This window comes from Cricetulus griseus, chromosome 2 (genome assembly GCF_003668045.3).
Source record: "Cricetulus griseus strain 17A/GY chromosome 2, alternate assembly CriGri-PICRH-1.0, whole genome shotgun sequence".
NCBI classification, from domain to species: domain Eukaryota; kingdom Metazoa; phylum Chordata; class Mammalia; order Rodentia; family Cricetidae; genus Cricetulus; species Cricetulus griseus.
The window spans coordinates 314469077-314492638 of NC_048595.1; the positions used below are offsets into that span (position 1 = coordinate 314469077).

General features: G+C 41.3%; 1 protein-coding gene across 1 annotated transcript in view; it reads right to left on the reverse strand.

The window, feature by feature from the left end:
• The window catches only part of Iqgap2 (IQ motif containing GTPase activating protein 2), a 271719-nt gene that overhangs the window by 161875 nt on the left and 86282 nt on the right, over positions 1 to 23562 (reverse strand). The window lies entirely within an intron of this gene.

Here is a 23562-nt window from a genome sequence, read left to right on the forward strand (position 1 = left end):
TCCACTCTTTGGAGTCTCCTCCAAAGTCAAGTCATAAATCTGAGCCATGGTTATGTATTAACCAGACTTTGTTGGGTTCTTCAGTGTGTAGTGATCTGAGAAGGCAGTGGTTCTTCCCCTTCAAGAAACAGCCAAAGCACACCTTGCTACCATTCAGCCCTCAGGGGACCTACTCTTCAAATGAAACAACAAAATAAAAACTTGGGCCCAAAGGGTCCAGGTGGCAATGTCATTTCTACTTACTGCCAAAACCTTCATGCTGAGCAAAAGGTTCTTTCTTTGTAAGAAAAGTGTAGTAGTTTGAATGTAATTGGGAGTGGCATTATTAAGAGTTGTGACTTCATTGCAATAGGAAGTTTGTTGGAGGAAGTATGTCACTGTGGGGGTGGACTTTGAGGTTTCATATATGCTCAAATCATACCCAATGAGCCAGACCACTTCTTGTTGCCTGTGGGTCAAGATGTAAGAACTCTCAGCGCCTTCTCCAGCACCATGTCTGCCTGCATGCTGCCTTGCTTTCTGCCATGGTGATAATGGACTAAACCTCTGAACTGTAAGCCAGCCCTGATTAAATGTTTTCCTTTATAAGAGTTCCCATGGTCATGGTGTTTCTTCACAGCAATAGAAACATTAACTAAGACAAAAAGACCTCAAGTGAATAAGAAGAGACTAATAAATTCCTGCCTGCATGTTTCCCAATGCATTTTCTTGCCATATTAATGCCATCCATTCTATTCCTTAAGGTTCAACAGTTTTTAAGACAATGTAGAGGTAAGAGGAGATTTGGGCTCTGGTACTAAATATTCCAACCTCTCACCAAATACAACAAACACTAAAAGAAAGCCAGTAAGAGGAACTATGTGTCCCCAAGTCACTATCTTCAAACAAGGATCCCAGCAAAGCATGGTCTTCCATAGTCTTCCAACAATCCTGCTAATAGGGCTTTGTCAGCAATGGAATGGATAGGGAAGACTTAATAAATATTTGTTTTATCTGTAGTTATGTGTATGCATACAAAGGCTAGAGGTGGCAAATCCCCTAGAACTGCAGTTACAAGTTATAAGCTTCCCAACATGGGTGCTTGGAACCCAACTCTCATCCATTTTGAACCACTGAGCCATCTCACTACCACTCCTTCCCCTTTTTTGATGGGAAAGTTTTTTTAAGACCTTAACTCATCCAGTGTTATGCAACCACTACAAGGCCACATTAATAATATTCTACCCAAGTTTTAATAATATTCTACCCAACTCAGGGGGTCTTAATCCAAGATCCATGGGCTCTTAGTCACAGACTAGGATAGGAAAACAATTACATTTTATTATTCTTCATTATCTCTACCTAAAATACAGCATTTCATTCAATTTTCAATGTAGGGAACTGAACACAGTATACAACTGGAATGCCTATGATTTCATAACCAATAGACTAATTATATTTTATGTCACTTTCTAGTTAGGGATAATTGAAAAATATTATTTATGCTTATTATTATTGAAATATAATAGTAGTCATGATTCCTCAATAGCCAATTTCAGCAATGTGTTCATTAATACATGATGTTTGCCTCCTTAGTCTGATAATTTTTTTCAACATCTTGGGCTCCCACTGTAGTTCCATTTATCTTAGTTAACATATTTATTATTTCTTTTGTTCTTTAAATCCAGGCTGACCTTAAATTCTTGATCCTCCTACTTCAGACTCCTGAGCATGGGGATTACAGGCAGGCATCATCATATCTGCATTATTTTATAAATTTAAAAACATTTTTTCAAAGGACTTCCATAGACTTTTCTGCCTATTGGTTACACAGGAATTATACAAATTCCTGTTCTATCTCCAGAACCCCTATTCTTTTCTGTCTCCTCACCAAGCCTGCTTCCCAACATGCTTTCCATCCTGTTTCTCATCTTCAAACTACATTAAAATATTCTTAAGTCACTGAAGATTGAAGCAGTAAATCAACACATAGACTGTCTCCTATTAAGCAATGCTTTTTATAAATTTATATGCTTCCAGATCTTAAGCCCTGAGTTAGTTTTAAGAATGAGGGACAGTAATTCAACCTATCATTTTGCTGGCACGAAGAATGGTAGGTACTCCATTTATCAGAAACCCAAGAATCGCTTAAGAAAGTGCCTGCCAGCATGAAACAATTTCCAAAAGCACACAATGGCATGAGTGAAAAAGCAAAGTATCATAAAACAACAGTAAATTAACCAAGAGAGGGCCATTAAGCTTCAACTAAGATTCACTGAATATTAGGTAAAACATCCCTCTTCTATTGGAAAATGCCAAGACATGTTCCCCATCCCAGATCCCCCAGATCCAGACTTGCATCAGTGTTATAGGGTCCTACAGGGAGTGCTTACACAACACACCAGTCTAATGCATAATGCATAGGAATGGGCTACCCCCATGGAAAGAAGAAACAGGAAGGGAGTGCTCTCTCACTGTGGGTACTGGCTCAAGCCATGCATCTGTGATAGGTTCTGGTGAATTCCCAGGGGGTATTGTCTTGATGTTACCATAAACACAGACTAGATTAGTAAAAATGAAAAACATATTTCAGTTTTGAAATAATGAGTGCTATATTATAAATCATCCTTCCATCTTTAATGAGGTTATTTATGCTCACTTTCTTTGCAAATGAATCTCTCATTCAATCCACTCAAGAATGGAATGCCCTGGTTAGCATGTTAAAGAATTTCCTTAACATAAGAATATTTCTCGGTTGATTCAAATAAACCATGATATCATTTGTTCCTTGGGCTTGTTCAACTCTGTGTTCTGATTTTTAACAAAGAAATTCTTTGTGGCTTCACGTCAAAAGCGAAGTGAGAAATCATGTACCCCATTATGCCCAGACATGTAGCTTGACCAACCAACACCACTTCTGATTATGTTTTCCCCCAATCAGAGAGTTTTAGTTTGTGCGTCATTGAGTTGGTATTAGCTGATTTTTGGAATATAGAGTGCTTTGTGATAATTACAGCAACAGAGGCCTTCCCAAAGATGCTAGAGAGCTAAAACTTCGTTAGGGAGCTTTGAACCAAATTGCCCAGCCACAGTCATCTCTGGATGGTCAGGTTTGCAGTTAAGCAGGTCATAGTACATAGGTTATGGGGCACAGACTGGAAGTCAGGCTGCTGGGTCAGAGACAACATTTAATCTAAGACCAAAGTCTTTGTGAGTACCTGTATTTTCAAAAACAAAAATGAGTCTCCTGGCCCCCCAAATGAATCTGAAGGTAGAATATCCTATGTTTTTCTTGGAGTGAGTGACTCCAAGAGATGTACATTCACCTGAAAGCACATACCCCATATTTACAGACTCATAAAGAGATTAGATCCTGTAGACATTCCTACCAAGTTTAAGACTTAAATTTTGCAGGTAAAGGCTCATAGGGCGAAGGGTACTAGGGATCTGACTAAGCCTATCTAAACAAGCAAAGCTCAGGATGTCCTAAGTCAGAAAAATCCTGAAGCTTCCTCTGGACCCCATCATTGCTTTCCCTAGTCATCTCAATTTAATCCAATTCAAAGAAATACGATGAATAGTCAGGCAATCTTTTCTCTTCAAAGCTTTTAGAAGAGAGTGCTTCAGAATGGAGCCTGACAACGCCCCACCCCATTCAGGACACATAATTGACATTTCTGCACAACTCATGGGGCAGAAAGAGGTTAGAAACTTGCTGGGGATGGGTCTGGCTCCAAGTCCAAGTAGATCAAAGATCTCAACATAAATCCAGTCACACTGAAGCTGATAGAAGAGAAGTATCCCTGAAAACATTGGCACAGGAGACCACTTCCTGAAAATAACACCAGTAGCACAGACACTGAAGGCAACTAATAGATGGGACCTGCTGAAACTGAAAAGCTTCTGTAAGGCAAAGGACATGGTAAATAAAACAAAATGTCAGCCTTCATAATGGGAAAGATCTTCACCAAACCCACATTTAACAGAGGGATGATCTCCAAAATATATAAAGAACTCATGACACTAGACATCAAAATACCAAATAATCCAATAAAAAATGGGGTACAGACCTAAACAGACAGTTCTGAACAGAAGAATCTAAAATGGCTGAAAGACATTTAAGGAATTGTTCAACATCCTTAGCCATCAGGGAAATGCAAATCAAATGACTCTGAGATACCATCGTACTACTGTCAGAATGGCTAAAATCAAAAACACTGATGACAGCCTATGTTGGAGAGAATTCGGACAAAGGGGAACACTCCTCCATTGCTGGTGGGAGTGCAAACTTGTACAACCACTTTGGAAATCAGTATTGCTGTTTTCTAGAAAATTGGGAATCAATCTACACATGTGCCCACTCTTGGGCATATATCCAAAGGATATTCAATCGTACCACAAGAACACTTTCTCAGCTATGTTCATAGCAGCATTATTCAATATAACTAGAACCTGGAAACAACCTAGATGCCTCCCCCCCCAACTGAAGAATGGATTTTAAAAAAAGTAGTACATTTACACAATGGAATACTACTCCACTGTAAAAAACAATGACATCATGAAATTTGCAGACAAATGATGGAAATAGAAAAAAAATCATTCAGAGTGAGGTAACCCAGACCCAGAAAGAAAAAACCACAGTATGTACTCGCTCATAAATGGATATTAGATGTAAAGCAAAAGATAACCAGACTACAATCCACAGCTCCAGAGAAGCTAGGTAACAAGGAGAGCCCAAAGAGGGATACATGGATTGCCCTGGGAAGGGGAAATAGATGAGATATTCTGGATAAACTGGGGTCAGGGGTGGTAAAAGTGAGGGGATTGGGGGATGAGAACATGAGGGAACTGGACGGTCAAGCTGGGGGAGGGATGGAGTGGGAGAGCAATAAAAGAGGTATATTGATAGAGGGAGTCATTATGGGGTTAGGGAGAAACCTGGTACTAGGGAAATTCCCAGAAATCCACAAGGATGACCCCACCCCCACCCTGCCCCAAGACTCCTAGCAATAGTGTAAAGGTACCTGAACTGGCCTTCCGCTAGATCAGATTGGGGACTATCCTGTCATCACATAACCTGCATCCAGTAACTGACAGGAGCAGAGTCAGAGATCAAGCAACAGGCCAAGCTCCAGGAGTCCAGTTAAAGAGAGGGAGGAGGGATTATATGAGCAAGGGGGCTCAAGACCATGATGGGGAAACCCACAGAGACAGCTGACCCAAACTCCTGAGAGCTCAGGGACTTGAGAGTAACAGCTAGGAAGCCTGCATGGGACTGAACTAGGTCCTCTACATGTGGGTGACAGTTGTGTGGCTTGGTCTGTTTGTGGGACATGTGAGTCTGTGGCAATGGGACCAGGTTCTATCCCTGGTGTAGGATCTGGCTATTTGGAGCCCATTTCCTGTGTTGGGATGCCTTGCTCAGCCTTAAGGCAGAGGGGAGGGACTTGGTCCTGCCTCAACTTAATGTGACAGGCCTTTTTGACTCCCCATGAGAGTCCTTACCCTTTCTGAGGAGTGGATATGGGGTTGGGGTTAGAGGAGAGGTGGGGGGGAGAGGGGGACCTGTGATTTGTATGTAAAATGAATAAAACATTTAAAATATAAAATAATCAAAAAGAAAAAAAAAGAAACACCACTGACTACAATTGCAACATGGCTCCATCCCCACACTTCCTATGCTGCCATCCTAGGCAGACATCTGCAGACAAAAGTGAGGCAGCATCCACTGAAGGCACACACAATCCCCATTTCAGTATGGGCAGCAAGAACACCAAGAGCTGAGCAGAGAGCTTGGGCCACAGACATACTGCTGTGAAACTGAGATGGAAAAGAAATAAAGAGAGCCAGGTGGTGGTGGCACATACCTTTAATCCTAGCTGACGGGAGGTGGAGACAGGAGGATCTCAGAGAGATCCAGGTCATCCTGGTCTACAGAGTATTGTCTCCTCCACCTTTGCCATCAGTCATAAGGACAAATGATACTACAAGAAGACATCGGTCATATGATAGGCAACAGACAGACACACAGAAACAAGTTGAAAATGATAATCTATTCCCAAAGTGCTCCATCTCCAGTGTAAACAAATTCACCAATAACATACCTGGATCTTCTGAACTGCTACTGAGAGTCCACAGCACACAGTACACAGATTTACTTGACTAACAATGCTCCTTGCTACTCTACCCGACTACTTCTGCTCCTTTAAGACACATAGGAGTAAATCTGTCCGTCAGTGGTAAGAATTTTATTTTGTTACATTTAAAAAATTGATTTATTAAAGGCTAGAGAGATGGTTTAATTAGTTAAAAGCACTTGCTGCTCTTCTAGAAAACCCAAGTTTGGAACCTAGCACCCATCTCAAGCAGTTCACAACTGTCTGTAACTCTAGCTACAGGGATTCCAACGCCCTCTTCTGGCCTCCACAGGTACCTGCATGTCCACTCATATGTGATATGGAACACAGGTAGAGATCATAGGACAACTTGGAGAAGTCACTTCTCTCCTTTGACCTTGTGGGTTAAAAAGGTCAAACTCAGGCTATTGGGCTCAGTAGGAGGCACCTTTACCTGCTGCCATGCTTGACCATGCTTGGCCAGTGGTGAGCCTTTTAGAATGAGCAATACACAGTCTTGCTGCAGATCCCTTTTGAGTGTTGACTGCTTCCTGCATCCAGGCTCAGCCTGCTTTCACACTACAAAATTCACATTAAAGAAACTATGTGATAGGTAGGGTTTTAGTTGAGGGAGTGGTAGGGGAGGAAGGGAGGGAGAAGGGAACTGGGATTGTCATGTAATTCAATCTTGTTTGTAATTAAAATAAAAAAATGAGAAAAAAATATATACTTGACAGAGACCTTAAAAAGAAAAAAGAAAAAAAAAAACAGAAAGAAAGAAACTTAAGCATCTTGGACCTTCTTGAGTTAAAAAAAAGAGAGAGAGAGACTCAATTTTATATGAATAATAAGCTATTGAATTTCCAAGAACCCATTCCATCCCAGTTATATGAGAGAAGGCTGCAGAAGGAAATGTGACCCAACTTTGTTTTCTCCCCTCTGTTTGGATGATGGGTGGGTCTCCCTAGAGGAGTTCCTGCTTCCTCATAACAAATCCACACCATCTCCTTACCAGCAAGGATGGTTTTACTGACATGTTTTTAATATTATTGATTCTTACTTGTGACATAAACAAATTTTAACAAGTGGTCTTCAAGGAGCCTCCAACTAGCAGCCCCTTTGAACTGCTAGAAACATAGTTTCAGACCACCCAAGGAACCAGAAGTTCTGGGACTAGTCCATGGCAGCTCGTGTTTCATCAGCTTTCCAGGTGACTTTTAAAGCAGCTAACATTTGAGAACAACTGAATTAGAACATTCCAAAAAGCTATGTGTGATGTGTGATGATGGACTGATAAGCCTGGCATACACACGACCACACGATGGCTGCCAGCTCAAAATGCCTTCTCTACAGGGGCTGCAAAACGTCTACAAACCATCAACCTTATCCGAGTTAGATCACTTCCTGGCAAGCAGCAATAGCAGACGCTGCCTAAAAATGAGTCATTTTCCAAAGTATGGAGGAGTTTTATGAAGACAGAATTTGTGACTCAGTTCTCTATTGTTTAAGTGGACAACTAGTTCTAGCCGTCACAAATTAGATTTTGCCTGCCTTTCACCAAACATAGAATCCGTAGCTGAAAATGAGGAGGAGGAAAATAGGAAACAGGGACGTGAGTTATGTCTCATGGGGAGCTGGTCTGATCAATGGAAGTGGCACACACCGTCACTAAGGTCCTGGACAAGAAATGTTTGACTTTCGTAGTAACCCTGCCATGGTGAAAAATGGAAGAAGCCCTCATAGCAGCTCTTTCCAAACATTTTTGTTAGGAATTAAAAAGTTCTCAATGACAGACCCATCATGTTCATGGACTGCAGGACTTAGCACAGTTAAGACATCGGTTCCCCTCAAACTGACCTGTGGATTTAGCCTGGTAGCAGCAAAAACCCCAGAAGAATTCTTTTAGAGGGTACAAGTAAGCCAGTACAAACGTCAGAAAGACAAGCCAATTAAATTATTATTATTATTTAGTTAAAGGACACATGACCTAATTGTAAGAATAGTGTAGCATTGGTACAAGGGTAGAGACCTAGATCGAAGGGAGTTTTCAGAGACATATTAAGGCAACTCCAGGAAGAAAGGCCAGTCTTTCGCACATGGTGCAGTTAGAAGTCCACATGCAAAACTCAACTGATATCTTAAATCGTATCCAGTATCAAGGTATCTCTTTCCTTGCTCTCCTTCTCTGTTCTTCCCCAAACTCAACTTTCCTGATCCTTCATGCTCTCCTCCCCCTCCCCTTCTCTTTCTCCTCCCTCCCTCCCCCATGCTTCCAATTTTCTCAAGAGATCTTGTCCCTTTCCCCTTCTTGGTGTTCCATGTACAGACGTCTCTCTTAGGGTCCTCCTTGCTTCCCAGCTTCTCTGGGGTTCTAGACTGTAGGCTGGTTATCCTTTGCTCTATGTCTAATATCCATGGTGAGTATATACCATGTTTGTCTTTCTGTGTCTGGGTTACCTCACTCAGGATGGTTTCTTCTAGTTCTATCCATTTGCCTGAGAATTTCAAGATGTCATTTTGTTGTTGTAGTTGTTTGTTTTTGGTTTTTTTCCCCACTGAGTAGTACTCCATTGTGTATATGTACCACATTTTCTTTATTCATTCTTTGGTTAAGGGACATCTAGGTTGTTTCCAGGTTCTGGTTATTACAAATAATGCTGCTATGAACATAGTTGAACAGATGTACTTGTGGTGTGAGTGTGCTTCTTTTGGGTATATTCCTAAGAGTGGAATTGCTGGCTGGGTCTTAAGGTAGGTCGATTCCCATTTTCCTGAGAAACTGCCATACATGCAAACATGTACACGTTTGCATTCCCACCAGCAATGGAGGAGTGTACCCCTTTCTCCACATCCTCTCTAACTAAGCTGTCATTGGTGTTTTTGATTTTAGTCATTCTGACAGGTATAAGATGGTATGTATCTCAGAGTTGTTTTGATTTGCATTTCCCTGATGGCTAAGGATGTTAAGGATTTCCTTAAGTACCTTTCAGGAATTTGAGATTCCTCGGTTGAGAATTATCTATTTAGATGTGCACCCCATTTTTAAATTGGATTATTTGGTGTTTTGGTGACTAGCTTTTTGAGTTCTTTGTATATTTTGGAGATCAGCCCTCTTGATACTGGGAGCTGTTATGGGCTTACCGAGAAATCTGGCACTAGGGAAATCAACAGGAATCCACAAGGATGACCCCAACTAAGAATCTAGGCAATAGTGGAGAGGCTACCTTAAGTGCTCTTCCCCTATAATGAGATTGATGACTACCATAAATGCCATCCTAGAGCCTTCATCCAGTAGCTGATGGAAGCAGAAGCAGAGATTCACAGCTAAGCACTTTGCCCAACTCCTGGAATCCAGTTGCAGAGAAGGAGTGATGAGCAAAGGGGTCAAGACCATGCTGGGGAAGCCCACAGAAACAGCTGACCTGAGCAAGTGGAAGCTCAGGGACTCCAGACTGACATCTGGAGAACCTGCATAAGACCAAACTAGAACCCCTGAATGTGGGTGTCAGTTGGGGGGGCTTGGGCAGTCTATGGGGCCATTGGTAGCAGAACCACTATTTATCCCTAGTGCACAAATGGGCTTTGGGAGTCCATTCCCTATGGAGGGTTACTCTCTCAGCCTAGATACAGGAAAGAAGGCTTCAGTCCTGCCCCAAATCATGTGACAGACTTTCATGATTCCCCATGGAGCCTTCACTGTCTCTGAGGAGTGGATGGGGTGGAATGGGGAGATGGTGAGGGGATGGGAGGACAGGGAGAGGGAACTGGGATTTGTATGTGAAATAAGGTTGTTTTTAATTTTAATAAAAACATCATATCCAGAAATTAACTTGCCAGCTGCGACAGTGTACACCAGTGATTCTAGTACTTAGGGGAGAGGAGTTGAGGCAAGTGAACTGGGAGTTCAAGTCCCACCAGAACTGTACAGCAAAACTCTGTCTCCAAGATAAAATAACTCAAACTGCTATAAGTGTTAAACATAAAACTACGAAAGCTTTCCAAGGAAACTGATGACGGAATCTTTATGACCTTAGTTCAGGTAAAGAGGTTTTCGGTATGACACCAAGTCAAACTATAACAGGGAAATACTTAACAAATAGGACTTCACAACAAAGGACCCATATCCAAAGTCCCAGAGAATCACAAAACTTAATGACATTGAAGCTAGGTTTTAAAAAAATTAGCAAAATATTTCAGTAGACCTCTTACTCAAGATGCACAAGAAAAGATCTGCCATGAAGAAAATGCACTAACAAGTTCTCATAGCTGTGACCACTCATCTACCAGAACCACCCAGACAAACACACACAGAACACCTGTAGACATTGAGAGCTGAGAAGTGCCCAACAGCCAGAAGGCAGCCATCACAGGAAACGGGGTTGATAAGTTCCTACCATACACTTTCCCCATGACCCAGCGGTCATGCCTACATAATTATTCTGTAGAAATAGAAAACAATATCCATTAAAAAACTGCACATGAATGCATAGAGTAGCTCAATTTCTAACCATCATCAGCTAACAATACCCCATGGCTTTCCCAACACACTACATTAGCTTCCTCCTATAGAATATTATACAGTACTATAAAAGGAAATACAGTAGTATCACCACACACAATATGGATATATTTCCAGTGAAGTGTGATGAGTAAAGAAGCCAGTATTAAAAGTTTATGTAATTCATAATCCCATTCATTTGAAATCCCAAGGAAGAAAGAAAGAAAGAAAGAAAGAAATAGAGAGAGAGAGAGAGAGAGAGAGAGAGAGAGAGAGAGAAAGAAAGAAAGGAAGGAAGGAAGGAAGAAAGAAAGAAAGAAACAAAGAGAGAAAGAAAGAAAGAAAGAAAGAAAGAAAGAAAGAAAGAAAGAAAGAAAGAAAGAAAGGAGAAAAAGGAAAGAGAAAGACAGACAGACAATTGACTAGTAGTTGCCATGGGTTAGGGTGGGAAAGAGTAGTGTTTGACACACAAGAGATTTGAGGAATGATGTAACAGTTCTGAATACCAACAAATGTAAATGTTAAAACTTGTAAGATCTGACACCAAAAAGTGAGTTAAAGAATATAAATCTAACAATAATGAAAAGATACCTGGATTTCCTGGGATGGCAGACTCATGTTCTGCCTTCTCTGCTATAGAAATGGATTTTATTACTTTTAAAGTGATACATTTCCAATTGGAAGTTTCTGATTTGTACAGATTTAAATATGCATAAAACACAAAATTAACACAATCCAGTAACTCTGGACTACACAGTCATTTTTTTTTACTAAATTTATAAAGTTTCCCTCATGAATTTTTAATATTCCCCTAAATATTCTGAAGTGAAAATTTCCAATGACTCTCCTCTGTGGTTCCACTCACCCATCAGTGGTTTATGACACACACACACACAGAGAGAGAGAGAGAGAGAGAGAGAGAGAGAGAGAGAGAGAGAGAGAAAGAGAGAGAGAGAGAGATGGGGGCAGAGACCTAGGCAAATAACCCCTGTCCAGTTGCCACCAAACATCAGTAGTAGAGTCACCACACACTGATGTATGTCAAGGATGATGTCTAAATTTGCCCTCCTTATACACCTACTTTCTGTCTTCTGAAAATAGTTACATTAGGATTTTAGTGAGTCCTGCTATAAAACTGGAGCATTTAATAAGGTTTAAAAAATTATTTTTAATTAACAAATGGCAATTGTATATATGTGTACATATGTATACACATACATACATATGTATGTAGGGTACAAGGTAATCTTTGAAGTATACATTCTAGAAAGACTCAAGAAATGGCATGAGTTCCATCAACTCAGCAACTTCTCCTTTCTGTATGATGAGAGGATCAGTTTTTATAACATCTTTCTAATTAGTGTAATAATTGAATAACATATGTTTCATTGTGTCACCCTCCTCCCTTCTCCCATTGGTCCCCCTTTTCAGACAGTGTCTAGAAGATGACATTTTCACTGGACCTCTAGCACATCTTAATTTCTAGCTGAGGAAATTGCAATTCCACAATTTAATTGTGTGCATCTAACTTCTAGTTCCTGCCACCCAAGGATTCTCTCTTCAGATGCTGACTCCTCCAGTAAACAGAGGGAATGAGAAACCTCTGCCTCCCCTTGTCTACCAGATTCAGTGATTCCCCAAACATAACACATGTGAAACCAAGCCAACAGTTACAGCAACGTATGCATTGCTTACATGCTGTATCTTCTGTCTCTTCATGAATGGAACAGGTGACTACAGTTAGGAAGAAACAAAGTTCACAGTAACTGAGAGCCAGTTCATTAGGACTCTGAGTTTATACCCACTTCCCTGAAGTTGCATCACACAGAGGTATGTGCATCACACATAATGTCTGTGCATCTAGTGATGTGTACAAAGTCAGCAATACCCTTGAAGCATTAACCTGCCTCAGAGGGAAACATCTTCCATCTCCCTTGGTGGATTACAAAGTGGCCAGACTCATTCCTGTTCATCGTTACTTGACTCTTAACAACTGTTTCCTTAATATGTGGCTATCTTGTAGCTCACATTAACAGTGAAGAGGCCATAGAATCTCTCCTCTCCTCCTCCTCCTCCTCCCCTCCCCTCTCTTCCTCTCTCTCTCTCTCTCTTCCCTCTTCTCTCCTCCCTCCTTCCCCCTCCCATCTCCACTATTTTTCTCTCCCCCTCCATTCCTTCTCCCTCCTCCCCTCCAAACAGGAATGTCTTTGTCAGTTTTTAAAATATAATGTTTTCCGATGCTGGGAACATCATGTTAAGATGGCAACACTCCTTCAGTTAGCAATCAGATCCCAAGCATCACCACACAGTGTTTTCTTCCCTGTAAAGCACTAGTACTTTCAAGGGGAAAATCTATTTGCAAACATTCAGAGTTCACCGCCTGCTCCCCCCCCCACCTTCCCAGACTATATTAAAGCACTAGGAATGCTTTGCTCAACCTTCCACCTCATACAAGCCCCTGACACACACAATTCCTTGTCTATGGAGCTCATCATAAACCGTTGTTGAATATGTTTCTATTAGCCTGGAAAATTAGTAACTTTTCACTGAGATATAACCTAACATGGAACTAAACTAATTCTATCTGCTATATTGTTAGAAGACACAAATGCCACAGGTTACAGTGCCACGGATTTGGTGTTCTCATCAGCTTGAAAATCCGTAGCACCAGATACCCTCAGAAGATGTTTTATTTCCCCTCAAAACAATGGAACATATTAAAATGACTGGATTCAAGCACATGGCCTTATGGATTCAGACTCATTTATAGTCAATTAAAATCGCAAGCCTGTTTTCTCTGTATCCACATGAAACTCCAGTACCTTTTACAAAGATTAGCCCTGTTTCTCCATGAAGACTCTGAAGGCTCTAAATTGACTTCTGTTCAGATTTTCCTGCTGGTATCTACTCTGGCCTCTATTGTTAACGAAACAAAACAAAACAAAAACTACTTTCTTCTTCTCAAAGAACAGCACATTTAGCATTTGGAGCGCTGCCATTAACATCTGGACATCTCTCAAGTTGAAATCCAGCTTGGTGAAATGTGCTTTGCTTAGGAAATTTGTGAAGCATCCAAGAAACAAATTTGTTCCTATGGATGCATGTTTCATGGAGACAGGGATGAGAAGGAGATGAAACCCTATTCTTTTTTTTCTATTATTTCTTAATTTTTTTAAAAAATTCATTAGTTCAAGTTAGGGAACAAGCTTGTTTCACATGTAAGTCCTTTCTCCCTCTCCCTCCCCTCACCCCATCCCTCTTCCCCCACCCCCGAAGCCCTATTCTTAAAGTCAACTATTTCTCCTTAAGTGAAACTGTTCATCAAAGGTGAGAGCTGTATTATTAGGCATTTCTATCACACTCACACTCTTTCTTGGTTGAAAGCCTTGAGTGGAATTTAGCCATGAGCAGCTTAACAACAAAACACTGACAACAAACCTCACCAGGAATCTAAAAGGACAGACAGGAAAAGGCATCAGGTCATTACGGACTAAGAATTTATTTTGGAAGAACATGTGGATAGACATTTGAGTGACTTAAAATGTACTGGTTAAAGAAGAATACCAATGGAAACTTGGAACTCAAGACACAGAGCAGCCAAAGGAGGGGTAAACACCCCAGTAAATGTGCCAATGATCAAATAACAATCTCCCAGTAGTCCCACATCAGAAGCAGCTCAGTTATGAGCTGTGGCTCATGCTGACCACTGCCTAGTATGTTCCTCTTCCTTTTCTCCAGTGGCAGAGCTCTGGTTAAAGAGATGGAAACATATACATGTCGTCAAGAGCATTCCGTAAGGGCCTGCTGTGTTCTGAGCACTATGAGTGACTCAGACACAAGGGTAGAGGGAAAGCTTGGCCTTAACCATCGGATAATGTGCAGTCCAGTTGGTGGGAGGAGGAGGCAAGAACAATTAAAAAAAATCAATGAAAGATCATTAGAACCTATGTCAACAAAGTTACTGTAATATGCTACGGATAAAACAATTCTAATGTCAGCAAACAGTTGCTTATTGTCATGCTGTCTAAGCTGGTGGGTAAAATGAGATGTGAGCAGGGCACACACAATGTATTTGGACTGGAGATTGATCCAATGGGGGCTGAGCTGTAGAGGACTCATCTGATGGCAGCCTGCAGGACAGGCTGGGAGTGGGCAGATCACATGCCAGCAGCCTGCATCCTGACAGCTGGAAAAAGAGAATAGATAAGGACAGGCTCACCCACAGAGGGAACAGAAAAACAGGGGTGAGGAGAAAGCTGGAAGAATTTTATTCTTTTGGTTTTTCAATGCAGGGTTTCTCTGTGTAGCCCTAGCGTTTCTGGAACTTGCTGTATATAATAGGCTGGCCTCAGACTCATAGAAATCTACCTACCTCTGCCCCCTGAGTGCTGGGATTAAAGGTGTGTGCCACCACTGGCCGGCTTCCAGGAAAATTTTTAAACATAACTAGTACTTTAGAGTCTGGAGTCAGAAACTACAAAACTGAAGGATGCCCTGATATTGAAAGAAAAGGCTCAGTGTTTTTGTTTTTGTTTTTGTTTTTTTTTGGAGGGGTGTTTGTTGTAGTTTTGGATTTATAGAAAGATTAAGGGAGAAGCACATAGTTCCTGTATATCTTCTACCTCTGACCTCAGTTTCCTCCATCACTCATATATTTAGTAGTGTGGTCCATTGGTGACAGGGATGAGCCAGCATCACATAATTAGCTAAAGTCTCTCATTTCCATGAAGGCTCCATTCCGTGTTATACCTTTTACAGGTTTTGACAAATGTTTTATGCTGTGTGTGCATGTGGTGCCATAAAGAACATGATCCTGACAATCCTGGTGTTCTGTTCTTTGTTCTCCCTCCTCTGTGATCAAGGAAATCACCTGTCTATTTTGTACCCAGTTTTATCTTTCCCTAAGGTAGTTGGAATGCTACTACAGGGAGCTCATGGAGGCTTAGCTTTTTTAGATGGCCATTTGGCCCAAGAGCCTCCACTAGCTCTCTCACTGTATCAGATGGGAGCATTGGTGGCTTACCTGAAAGATAAGAAATTGGCGATTTAGAGCCAAAAGAACTTTATATGGAATTCTGGGAAATTGAGGTCTATACACAAACCAGTATAAGTGTTTGATGATGCTGGCTTAGCACTTCCCAAGTACAACATCCTTGTTATGTGTGATGCTATGATGGCAGGCCTGGCTCAAGTCCAGAGGTTTCTCTTCTAGCTCTACCCCTGAGCAACTTGGTCTTGGCATCTCAGTGGTTCCTAATGTATTTTGGGAAGAGGACCCTAATCCTCAAAGGAGTGCTGCTGGCACTGAGACAAATGTGTGAAATGTTCTACATGATGCCTGGCACAGCATAGCACCCCAAAGATGGTAGCTACTAATGGTTTGTGATCCCAGTAAACTTTCTGTCAATGAAGAAGCATTAAATCTAGCCAAGTCAAGTATAATATTAAATCATTGTTTAAAGGCAAAACACTACAATTGCTAGCATATATTTCCTCCTAGTAGTAACTTAGGAAATCTATGAGTCCATGCATGTTTTTGTCTCGCATATCTAGGAAATACTGAAAAGCACTCTAGTATCACCATAGTTCTAACTAGTCTTTCCTGCCCAGGTCAGTGGACTGTATCACACTTCAGAGCTGGGTTTCCTTAGAGATGGACATGGATAAGAACAAGCTACCTCCTAATGGTCGCCAGCAAAGAGCACAATGAAAAGGTTTCAATTTCATGGAACCGAAAGTTTAACACCTATGAACTCAGCACAGAGAAAGATCATAAAGGTATGAGGACTGAAGGCTCCTAGGAGTTTCTAAGTCCTTCCAATGAGACGAAAGTCTTTCTCAGTGTGCAAGCTTCACAGTTCATTTATCTTACAAGTTTATGTTTTCATGGCCCAGAGGTGGTCTTCACACAGGATTCACAATTCTCTCCTTTATAGTTAATTCTACCTTAGGTAGGACTAAAAGTTCTGTCTTCAAATGGTTCTAATTCAGACAGTGAAAAGAAGAAATTACAAGGAACCCATTCTCTCCAGAACATGCTAGAGATCTTCAAAACACACTCCATGCCAGCACATCAGAAAGGCTTCCCTTTCTCCAATGTCTTTTATTGGTCTGTGGTAAGGGTACCCCACCATTGTGCAGCATGCCCTTCTTCCTTTACTCCCCCATCCAGACATTTTGTACCTCCAGATGTATTTTGATGGTCTGTAACAAATATAACCTCAACTCTTTATTTTACTCCCTATCTCTTCTTTGTTTCCTGATGGTAATCTCACCCAACTGTAGCTAAAACCTTTCTCTTTAAAGAAAAGTGCCCACTCGCCCCAACTCTTCTACAGAAGACCCCCACCTTACTGTGTGAAGAAGCAGATGCCGACAGGGGATAAGTGCCAGGATAGATTCCACATCTGGCCTTCCTCAACAACAGTCTCTAAACTTTCTTGATCGCATACCCCCAACTAGCAAAAATATTCTAAACATATGTGAGTTTATTTACAAATCTTAGAAGAGAGGCTATAACAAAGCTCTGGTCCTGGTCTCCCGGGGTGTGGCAGCCTACTGCTATCAGCTGCATCAGCAAGTTGTTATGCATGTATATGCACACACATGCATGCACACTCATGCATGCACACACATATACATGGCCATTTCCATATCTGTAAATGAGGACAATATCAGTATTCATAATTTTCTTGTGATGGTCAATATCTGTAGATATCAGGACCTTAGAACAGGGCCTGACATAGAAAGAACTGTTACGTACTGCTTCTGCTTCTGTATACAAATGCTGGCTACATTCTTAGTAGTTCTCAATTCTGTGGGTTTGTACAACTGTACATTGTCAAGTTTCTATTGTTAGGTTCCACAAAGAGGTATTTTTGAATCTCATAAATCTTCGAATTCCTTCTATTCATGCCTCACACTCCCAGCCCTGGGCAAACCACTCTTGCTATATCTTAATCTTTCCTATAACACTATGTAGTTAGAATAATTTGTCGTCTTTTCAAACTGCCTTCTTTCACTAGGTAGAATATATTTGTTTTGTTTGCCACCTCTTTGCAAGGTTTAATGGTACATTTCTTTTTGGTGCTGGATAATAGTCCTTCACTTGTATGTACCACTCTGTATTTGTCCATTCCTTTATTTTTTTTAAGTTTTTAAAATTTTAATTAGAAAGAAAATGATTTTACATGTCAATCCCAGGTCCCTCTCCCTCACCTCTTCTCCTGCCCCCTACCCCCACCCACTAACACCCTACCTATCCCATACCCTTTGAAAGCTGCTCCCCAGGGAGGTTGAGGCCTTCCATAGGGGGGTCTTTCATAGTCTTTGTGCTAGGGCCTAGGCCAACCCCCTTGTGTCTAGGCTCAGGGAGTATCCCTCCAAGTGGGATGGGCTCCCAAAGTCCATTCTTATGCTAGGGATAAACACTGATCTACTACAAGGGGCCCCATAGATTTCCAAGGTCTCCTTACTGACACCCACATTCAGGGGTCTGGATCAGTCCCATGCTGATTTCCCAGCTATCAGTCTGGGGTGTCCATTCCTTTATTGAAGGATATTTTGGTTGCCTTTAGGCTTTGGCAACAATGAATAATGTTGCTTTAAACATTTGTGTGCAGGTTTTTAGGTGGATGTAAATACCAAGAAGCATGATTGCTGAATTATTCAGTAAAACCAAATCAAATTTAGTAAGCAACTGTCAAACTGTTTTCCAACATGGTCATACTATCTGATATTCTCAATAGCAGAGAGAGAGAGAGAGAGAGAGAGAGAGAGAGAGAGAGAGAGAGAGAGAGAGAGAGAGAGAGTTCCTATTGCTTCACACCCTCCCCAGCATTTGATGGCCTCCATGTCCCAGACTTTGGTTTTCTAATAGATGTATAATGATGCCTCACTGTGGTTTTACTTCACATTTCCCTGATGCTAAAGGTGCAGAAAACTTTTTTATGCACATATTTGTATTTTGTCATTTCTTTCCCTTATTGTCTGTCTGCTCAAATATTTAGCCTATTTTTTTAAGTTGGTTGCTTTACGGTCAATTTTTAAGAATTTTTGTACATTTTGTAGAATTGTCCTCTACCAAATACTTTCAAAAAGTTTTCCCCAGTGTGTGACTCATCTTCTCACTGTCTTGTGCCACAGAACACGAAGGCTTTGTGTGGAGGGTCATGGTCAGACTACATTTTCTTCTATGTTACCTTCTAGAAGTTTCTGGTGTTCATTTTTGGGAAAGGAATAACCTCTATCCTGGGTTCATTTTTATACAATGAGGAATTCCCATTGTTCCAGAACTATTGTTGAAGACAACATTCTTTCCCTACATTGCACTCTTCACTCCTTTGTCACAGATGAGTTCACTGTATCTGGGTGGCTCTATCTGGGCTAATTCTACCACACTGATAGACTTGTTTCTTTGCCCCATCACTATGGTGTCATAACTATTGTAACTTCACAATAAGTCTTAAAAATCAAATGATGCCAGCCCTCAGACTCTGTTTTTCTCCTTCATTTAGAGATCTCTGACAAACTTTTAAACAGTTTGTCAACATCTATCTACAAAGCATTTAATTGGTGTCACATGTGAGCTATATTACTCAGTCTGGGAAGAGCTCAATCTTCCTAAAAGTATTTTATTTATTTATTTATTTATTTATTTATTTATTTATTTATCTATCTATCTGTATGAGTCTTTGCCTGCATGCATATGTGTTCATCATGTATGTGCCTCATATCTGCAGAGGTTAGAAAAGAGTATCAGATCCTAGAGTTACAGATGGTTGTAAACCACCATATGGATACTGAGAACCAAACTCAGATCCTCTGCAAGAGCAACAAATGCTCTTAACTGCTGAGCCATTGCTCCAGTCCCCAAGAGCTGGCATCTTAACTACACTGAATCATTTGTTTTTGAACATGGGATCCTGACCATCGATTTAGTCCCTCATTGATTTCTTTTGTCAAAGTCTCATATCTTACATGTATTTTGTCAGATTTATACATAAGCATTTCATTTTGGAAATGCTAATATAGACAGTATTGTGCTTGCAATTCCAAATTCTATTTGTTCCTTGCTGGCAGGCAAGAAAGCAATTGACTTAAATATTAATGTTATGCCACAATTTTGCTATAATTGCTTCTTAGTTATAAAATATTTTCATACCTCTGTATAAAAGAAAAAAGGAGAAATATGAAATCATGAATAAAAGAATAAATGCCCTAACATCTTCTTTCCACTTTCTGCTCTGGAGATCACTGCTTTTGTATATTTTAGAGTCCCGTTGTCTTAACTACTAGGCCAAGTTCAAACTGGATGAATAGATTTGTGCTCAGTGGCCAATATTTTACTATTAAGTTCAACTACAAGGTAAAGCCGCTACTCTGTAATGATAGTGATACAGATTGTCTCCTAAGTGCAAATTTTTACTGATAGTGAACAGGATATGCTCGGAATAGGTTGGGGATGGGGTGAGGTCAGAGAGGAAAACAAACCAGGTCTTCCTTCACACTAGGTTCCTTGAGTCACTTTTGTAGAGCTTTAAATCTAAAATGACCAAGCATCAAAATCTGTGCAGAAGCTTGAAAACCTGCAGTACTCTGCTCTCTTCCAGAACACTGTAGATGCTTCCTGGCTTCAAAAGAGTTCATCTGCTCATTTCTGCTCAGTTAATGGTGATGTACACAGGTCATTAAGCCCTGAATGTGTGTGTCTCTTCTTCAGTGCCAACTCTCACACAGTGCCACATACACAGTGTCCACTACATGTTTAGCTAAGTGCCAAGATCTATAATAATAGTTTCTTTAAAACCTTGGAGGCAATGAGCAGAGCCCCAATGGTGGGGACTAGTGACAAGAGATATCTGGGTATCCTCCATACTGCCTGCAACATGATTGGTGCTTTAAAAACATCTTGAATGAACAGATGGGTTCTAAACCAACTCCAACTAAAATGGTAGACAGAAAAGTGGCTGAAGCAGTTGGGATGAAACTGAAAGCTGCAGATCATGAATACATTTGTGTGGCTCTGGTGACCAGGTGACCTCAAGGATTAGGAATCTGCATGTCACTTTGCAGTCTGGCAAAAAAGTTGTTAATCTAGTGCTACAGCTCATTCTGTCTACCTGCAAGATTACTTTTAAAGAGACTAACCAAGAAAATTGGCATTTATAAAACACACGTTCCTTTCTTCATGGAGCTAAGGATTGAACTCAAGGCCCTGTAGGTGTTGGGCAAACACTCATCATAGTTCACAGGTTTATCATCTCCTTAATTTCAGAGACACCTCGCCCCTTTCTCCTTCTGACACCACTGCTTTGTTTCAAATCACCCAAACAGCCGCAACTATTTCTCCCTGAGGGAAGCCAGACAGCAGAAATAGCTTGGCCAGGGGCAAGGGGCCCGCCACAGGTGAATTGTTGCTGTGCTTTCCTCATGAGTGACCTTTTCAAGTTCCTTCAGCAATCTGAGCACTGTTTCAAGACAGAATGAGATGGTATGTAAACCATGTGACACGGCACATGCAGTTACTCTCTCACCTGTATATTTATTTACCTGCCAAAGTCCTATCACGTGATTACCTGGTGTGTCCCTCTTGTATACACTGAGTATAGGATGTCAGGACATGGCTACTGTTCCTCAGGGACTGTTGTCATGATAAATGTTTCCGCCACCCACTTGAGTTCTGCCTGACATGTGGAATGGGGACTGTAGTTTACTGAAGGCTCCACACAGGCCCTATGAACTTATGCCTCAGTGACTTCCTCTAAGCATCAAGGAGAGGCTTCTCTAACAGCAGGAGAATGGTGGGCAATGGCCTGGGAGAAGGCACTCAGCATGGAGGGCTTGTACAAAGTCTCAAGATGAGAAGGGTCTCCCCTGGAGGGTTGGAGACAGCAGAGATGAAGCAGGTGACTGAGACAAGGACCAGACTGTGTGGACCTTTAGAGTCACGCAAAAGGTAGGGACCATAATTGGTCACATGTGGAGATTGCTGCCTGCTTAGAGAGGATAAAGGACAAACTACAGTGCTGACTCCCAGTCTGTGAGGCTCAGTGGATGGATAATGGATACATAGAAAATCGTAGGGGAGAGAACCTGAGTTCTATCCCTGGAACCCATGTTAAGCCAGGCATCTCCGTATACACTAGTAATCCCAGTGCCAGGAAGGCTGAGACAGGAAAATCCCTGGGGCTCAATGGCCAGAAGTCTAGCCTACTTGTCAAGTTCCAGGCCATATACTCTGTGTTTTTAAAATAATAATAATATTAATAATAATGATGATGATGATGATGATGATAGAAGAAGAAGCTGGGCAGCCCCTGAGGACCAACAGCTACGGTTTCCCTTGAACTCCACATGCAAGCACACATGTGTGCACATAACCGACTCCCCACAATACATGGTATACAGAAGACATCAACTTAGTCATTTTGTGACTCAGGAAAGGGTTAGAGAGGGCTAAAAGGTCTGAAATATGTCATGCAATACAAGACGGGTGAGTTCATAACCACACACATCTGGGACTCAGAGAAGTGTCCAGGGTTACTGTATACCTGGCACACATATGAATGCTTCAACCACATCCATTTATCCCATGAGAAGAAGCATAGACCAGGGAGACACAAACCTAGCTCTGTGTCCTGAAGAGCTGTGCTCTACCTAGACACACACCAGAAGGGCAGAGTGACAGTAGAGTCGTAAGAAAGACTAGAAAGGACAGGGCCGTATGAAGCAAAGACTCCAGTAATGAAGGCTGGGGCGCTGGTTCACTTGCCCCACTTTGAAGGCACTCTGTCATACTGAAGCTGGAGACTGCCTGCAGCCCATACCACAGCAGGCACTGTCAACAGGACTTGGTGGCAGAAGGCTCATGCTAGGTTAGAGTATCAGGTAGGAGGGGTGAATGTGCTCCACTGGCATGCCTGCTGCCCGGGCTTCACATTGACACAGCTGGTGAGGTAAGCAGTTCTGTCAGACCCAGCTCTAAAAGTCAAGGCCACTGATGAAGTCAGTTCGAGCTTTGATCACTTGGAAACCCAGCAGCTTTGGTAGGGGACCTGACAAGAACCAAACAGCCCAGCCATGTTTGGACAACAGATTCCAGGCAGCCATCTTCCAAGAGCACTCCAGTAATAGAGAACGCCTACACCCCAAAAGACTACCGGTCCAGCCTAAGACAAAAACAACCCATGAATCTTCCTTCCCTACTACAATTGCACAGTAATCCAACATAGCACAACATCCAACTATACCACCATAAAAATAGTTTTAAAATGAAAAGTACATATTTGTAAAAGCCCATCTGAACTCTCTTTGGGTTTATCGCTTTCTGGATATAAGAAAAATATCCTGAGAATTACTAACTTAAAAAAAAAGATTAATTTAATTTTATGTGCCGGAGTATTTTGCCTGCTTGTATGTATATACACCAGGTACATCCCTGGTGTTGGAGGAGTCCAGAAGAGGATCCTCTGGAATTGGAGTTATAGAGTTGTGAGCTACCATGTGGGTGCTGGAAACTGAACCCTGGTCTTCTATAAGAGCAGCAAATGCTCTTAATGGCTGAGTCATCTCTACAGCCTCAGGGATTACTTCCTTATTTTAGAGAGAATTTTTTATATACTTTATGAGTTCAGACCACATAAATGCATGATTCCTGTCATATCATTCCCACAACTAAATTTAGGGAAATTCATCTGAATCCAAGCATGATTATAATAAACATTATTTAAAGTTAAATGCTGGTGTCGAGCATGCACACAAATGATGGCTGACTGTCTTCCTTTGCCTCTTTGATCATCCTGAGAAAATGGCAGTGGCTGTTGAGGCATTTAACAGCTCTCTGAAAAGCACAGTTCAAGAGTGTTTTACTCTGTCATTGGCAGTGAACTTTCATACCCTATAAAGAGAGTGGTAGAGCTAACGGCGATGCTTTAATTAGTAAACACATGGGTGAATCCAGCACTGTCA